The 5,581-nt window shown below is 48.6% G+C and overlaps 1 long non-coding RNA gene across 1 annotated transcript; it reads right to left on the bottom strand.

The window, feature by feature from the left end:
- Window positions 1-202: 202 nt before the first annotated feature.
- On the bottom strand, window positions 203-5,197 carry LOC118521687 (uncharacterized). Its single transcript, XR_004910242.2, has 3 exons — window positions 4,861-5,197; window positions 2,438-2,748; window positions 203-688 (listed from the first exon to the last, which is right to left on the bottom strand). It is a non-coding gene; the product is annotated as an uncharacterized LOC118521687 (long non-coding RNA).
- Window positions 5,198-5,581: the final 384 nt, after the last annotated feature.

Genomic DNA, 5,581 nt, shown 5'->3' with positions numbered 1-5,581 from the left:
AGTGAGAAAGTTATATTATTATAGGAATAATTTTAAATCAACTGCTTTATTTATTTATTTATTTGTTTATTTATTTAGAGCATGCCAGGGAGGGGCAGGGGGAGAGAGAGAATCCCAAGCACGATCCACGCTCAGCTTGGAGCCCAATGTGGGGCTCGATCTCATGGCCTTGAGATCATGACTTGAGCCAAAATCAAGAGTCAATTGCTTAACCGAGCCATTTATTTTTAAGGGACATTATTATTTGTACTTGTTGGTACTTTATTTTTATGAACAAATGACTTTCAATCTCACAGTGATTAAAATACACAACTGGGATTTAGAACCAGTGCTTTGTTCTACAAAGAGCCTTGACATTTATGGATTTGGCAATCGTGGAGTTAGTGACCGAGGATCCGTTCCATACAGTGATTTTTCGGAGGCACAGATTTGAATGCCATGGCCAGCAAGGCTGGAGGATGGGAGTGAATCCATTAGCTGGTGAACCCAGTCCACTGCCCACCTGCCCATGTCAAAATAGCATTAACATTTTCTACTTGACCTCAGGGTCCTGTAATTCTTGGGAACTGATTAAGAAAAAAAGTTTGTAGAACATGTCCCCAGGACAAACAACGACTGCTGGTGATGACAATAAAAAGACAGAGAAGTCATCAAACAAAGAAGGATCCTTAGGCGGGTTCATCAGTGCCTATGGAGAATTATTAAGAATATGAAGGTCACTCAGAATTTCCATTTCCACTTGACTGCATGGTACAGAGGGCATGTAAAACTCTGTTGCCATTCACAAACACCTCCAGACACATCCCACCTGACTGCCAGGGGTCAATTATATCTTCAACACTCCCTTGGCAATTTGGTTTTGCTATGACTCTGCATGACCTTGAAGAAAGGGGTTGGCAACTCAAAGATAAACATCAAACCAGACTTGGTCTAATTACATAAATTCCAGATTGGTGAAGCCTGAGCTAATGAGGTTTCATGCCCTGAAGGACATCTTAATCCTTGTCACCAGGCTTGGGGATGTCTTTCCTGAAGAGGCTCACTCCCCGGGGCGTAGCCTGCCCCACGAGGCCACGTTCTAACTTGCTCTCCCTCTCTCCATCTCCGATTCTGGCCCTTAAAAATAACAAGCCCTTTATGATACTTTCCAGGTAATTTTTCTAGGTGGAAGATTCACAAAAGCACAGGATTACCCATGAGCCTTGTTTGGATGCTGCTGCCCTCTCTCATTTCTTTCTGATACTTAGGCATCAGCCACGGCGTTGGGGGTGGGAGGGTTGTCCAACTTGAGTTTTGAAGTTGGGTGAATCTCTCTCACAGTCAGGAAGCTAGACTCAGATTAAGAATTGCTATTTGACTTCAAATTATGTTGCTTCTATTAAGCATGTTGGGGGGAAACCATAAATAACAATCCTAGGCATAATCTTCCAAAATTAAATAAGAACTGATTTCAATTTCTTAAACTCATGTCTTTTAAGGAGCAGCTTGCTCTCAGAGTGAGCCTGAGATCCTAGTTTTTTGTCTACATAGATCCTATAGATAATAACACAAATCACAATAATTCAATAGAACAACATGTTATTATACCAATACAGTAGATGAGGAGGTTATGGTCATCACTCAGAGCCATGTAGTGAATGGTCCTCTGATCTTACTTTAAGAAATACATGTGGCCTTCATGCAGGGTCATGTTTTCTCTTGTTTCCAAGTTCATAATGAGGTGACCAGGAGCTCTCTTAGAAATTGAACCATGGTGGAATATCCAGGGCATCTGTTCTGCCCAATTAAAGACTAGACTGCATCCCAGTCAGCCAGGGCAGAGGCCTATGGACTGTTAAAGACTCCACGAGAACATCTGAGATCTGAAAACAATATAATGGACTGGTGATGTTGCTTGCCTTTTCACAAACACGAGAGGAGAATCAGAGAAATTGGGGCTGTAAGTGGGGACATGTGGAAGGAGACGTACGGTCAAGGGACATATTTTGTCAAAGTAGGTAATGCTTAGGCAGGTGTGTATGCTGGCCACAGCGGTCCTACAGGGAGAGGAGACGATGAGGCAGGACAGAAAGGAGCCTGTTGTAGGGGCAAAGTCCCTGAGAAGGCAGCAGAACGTGGGATACACAGCACATGGGGATGCTGGGCCAGGGACGTGGAGTCCATGTAATGTGGGGCTAAGCACTTTCATCAAACCTTGGGTTCAAATCTAGTCTCTGTCAGTTTGTAGAAATGTGTGAATTTGTGCAAGTTAACCTCTTTAAGTAGCCATCCCCTCATGTGTAAAATGGAGGAATAAGATCTCAAATTTAAATTCCTCCCCAAGTCACAAATACACACACACACACACGCACGCACATACACATGCATACACGCTCGCTCGCATACAAATCACTCATATGTGAAGCAAGATTACGTCCTCAGTCTTTCCACAACTTACCTTCTGGAATTTCTCTGTCTTCCCAGCCCACATTGGCCCTCACCCCAACTTGAACACGCCGATTGCTGCTGGTCCACTGGGTGCCGGAGGGCAAGGATCTACACCTGCCTGGGACATGCCTGTGGATTGTGCTGGAAGCGCAGGGAGCCCCCTGGCAGGATGATGGGGGGGACAGCCTGAGGAGAGGAGGGGCTGCCGGGAAGTGGGCGGGGGGTGAGAAGGGCTTGCTGTGGGTTTGTCGGACATGGTGCTGGGCATGTTCCCATTCCTTGTCTCATTGAATCCTCACAGCAAGGCCTGATCCTTGGCATCTGGGGGCAGGGGGTGAAACAAGAGACATTAGGGCCTTGGGAGGGCAGGGCCAGCCCGGCATCCTTCCCTGCTGTCCTTCCTGACCCCTTAGGAAACACACGGTCCAGCATTAGACAATGGGTGGTTTTGTGGCAAGGGAGGAAGAGGGGTCTTCCCTCATCTGTCTGTAAACCTAATTCCTCTGTGAGTGGAGGCGGGGCCTTCTGGTAACAAGAGGAGTGAAAGGGAGGGGGAATGTTTACATCAACACAGAAATGATGTAGCAGAGGGGCAGGGGGGTGACATTGGAGGGACCGTGCCCCTCAAGTAAAGGAAGTCACGGCTTCCAAGGAAGAAGTGAAAAAACAGGAGTGCCTGGGGATGCTCAGGAAAAACTTTACAGACTGCATGTCACCTGCCATCGACGCCATGGCCGATCTATGGATTTAGGAACCAGACAGTTCTGAATTAGAATCACATTTTGTGACTCACTAGTTTTATGACCTTAGACAAGTTCATTACTCACTAGTTTTATGACCTTAGACAAGTTCGTTAGCCTCTCTGGACAATAGATTTTGCACTTGTAAAATGAGAACAAGCCCAAATGACTAAAACCCTAAAGGACAATCCTAAAATGAAGACTGAGTTTTCTACGACAATCATATGCATCAGAAAATATATATATATGAATTAACGTATATATATGGAATGCTGAATAGCATCTGGCTTTTAACTGTTGCTTAAAAAAAATCATTACTGTATTTTCATCATCATTTAAACATTTCAAATCAAGGTTGGGTGCAAAAAAACCCTGCTTGGCTTCTAGGGGACATACCCGAACCGGCAACACGGGCCTGACCCTCCTGGTGCTGAGAGGGGCAGAACTTCTCAGGGCAGGGCTGGCATGGGCGATGCTGAGACGTGACGCACGGTCCTCAGATACGGACTCCACAATCGGGTCTGGTGAGACCAAAGTATCTGCCTCTACTTGTCCGAGGTCTACCTGTTAGTCTCAACCCTGCGGGGTTCCAAGAAGCCCCCAGTGTCATCAACCCACGTTCCCTTTTGATTTCAAAAGACTTTTGCCGGGTGCCTGCTGTGTGGCAGGTTTCATTCTAGAAGCCGTGGGTACAAAGACTGAAGGTTTGCGCTTGCACCACGGCGCGGGAAGATGGAAGGAAGCCACCGGCCACGGCCCCGAATGCGCAGGCGCGGACGCAGACGGCCCCGAATGCGCAGGCGCGGACGCAGACGGCCCCGCAGCGCAGGCTGCAGACAAGGGGCTGTAGCCCTGAGCCACGCAGGAGACAGTGCTGAATTTCCCAGAAAACAGCTTGCACAACACGGAGTATCAGTTTTCTCCTTGGCTCCTTCCCCCATGTACCAAGATAACTGAACCAGTTACACAGAACACTCGGCTTATGTGATTGTTGGGAAAAACCAAAAACACCCCGAGGGAAGGAAGGCCAAAGTGCCTGGTGCAGAGAGACTGGCAGCTAGCGGCGGCCTTGCCCACAGGCTCCCTGCCCACCCGGGGACCAGGCCGCCTCCGCCCAGGGCTCCCCGCAAGGCCAGGCTGAGGCCCTCCGTGGAAAGTCCCGGAAGGCCTCCCTCAGGGATCGGGAGATTTCCGCTGGCTCAGCGGAGCCAGTAAGTGCCTTCCGTGGTCTAACTGCGGGGAAAAAATGGAAACAAGGGAACGAAGGAGAAGAGAGATGAGACAAGGGACGGAAGGCAGCCAGCGTCCTGGACGCCAGACTTGCAAGCGAAGTCAAAACTACCAGGCTCCCGAGCTCTACAGGCTTACAAAACACTCCAAAGTATTGCATTTAATCTTTTCTTGAAATTCTCATTCCCTCACCTCTCTTTCTGGCCGCATTGGATGTGACTCCCAGCTCAGGCCTGCGGGAGGTCTGTTATTTAGCCTTGGGGAGCCTGTGTTTTATCACAAAATAAATAAAATGGGCATAATGACCTTGTGGGGGAGAAGGACAAGAGCCGGAGTGGGTAAAGCATTTCACGCAGTGAGCCATTTGGGGGTTTCCTGCCTTGAGTTACTTTCAAGCTCTCAGCAGCCAATGGGATCCTGAAAGGATGGTCGAACAAAATATGTGGGTCCGGGAAAGACTCACCAGGATTCTGAACTCATTTTGAGACCCAGTTAAGTCAAGGACACCGACACGGATTCCCCAGCGAGTGTGCGCGCGGCACGGTCTTGGCAGCAACGGGCTGTCTTCCCCCAGGACTTGCACCGAGTCCGTGGATGCCGCCGGGCCCTTCCTCTGGGCTTCTGGGCTGTGAGCTCCTTGCGGGGCCTGTCTCTGCAGATACTCGCTCAACAACAGGCACTGACCGCATTCTGACGTGTGGGCAACGTCAGGGACACGACAGGGTTATGGGGATAAAAAGCAACATGGAAACATCTCGGGAAGCCGTGACTAGCCCGCAGAGGCTCTGTCCCGGCAGGAGGGAAGCTGAGAAATCCTCTCCATGTCGCTATGCCAATTATTTTACTTGCGTTTACTCAATCTTTCTCACAAAATCTTGCATCGTAGGAATTTTTAGCACCGTTTTAGGGATGAGGAAATGAAGGCTCATGGAGCTTAAGTCACTGGTGCAACTTTGCGCACGGAGCAAGAGCGGGTCTGGACCTGAATCCGATTCTGAATGCAGTATTTGTTTCTCTTTTATATCGTGCCACCTTTCCCTGGAAGCCTCAATTTATGGAAAATAAATGAACTCCAGGGATAAAATGGCACATTTCCCCATGTTCTTTGCTCTGCACCCCCTTTCCTACCCTCTCTCTCTGGAAAGAGATCGTGAAGCCACCAGGACCCCGGAGGCGGCGGTGGC

This window comes from Halichoerus grypus, chromosome 10 (genome assembly GCF_964656455.1).
Source record: "Halichoerus grypus chromosome 10, mHalGry1.hap1.1, whole genome shotgun sequence".
Taxonomy (NCBI): domain Eukaryota; kingdom Metazoa; phylum Chordata; class Mammalia; order Carnivora; family Phocidae; genus Halichoerus; species Halichoerus grypus.
Note: the sequence above shows the minus strand (reverse complement) of the source record. Positions and strands in the feature narration are given on the sequence as shown.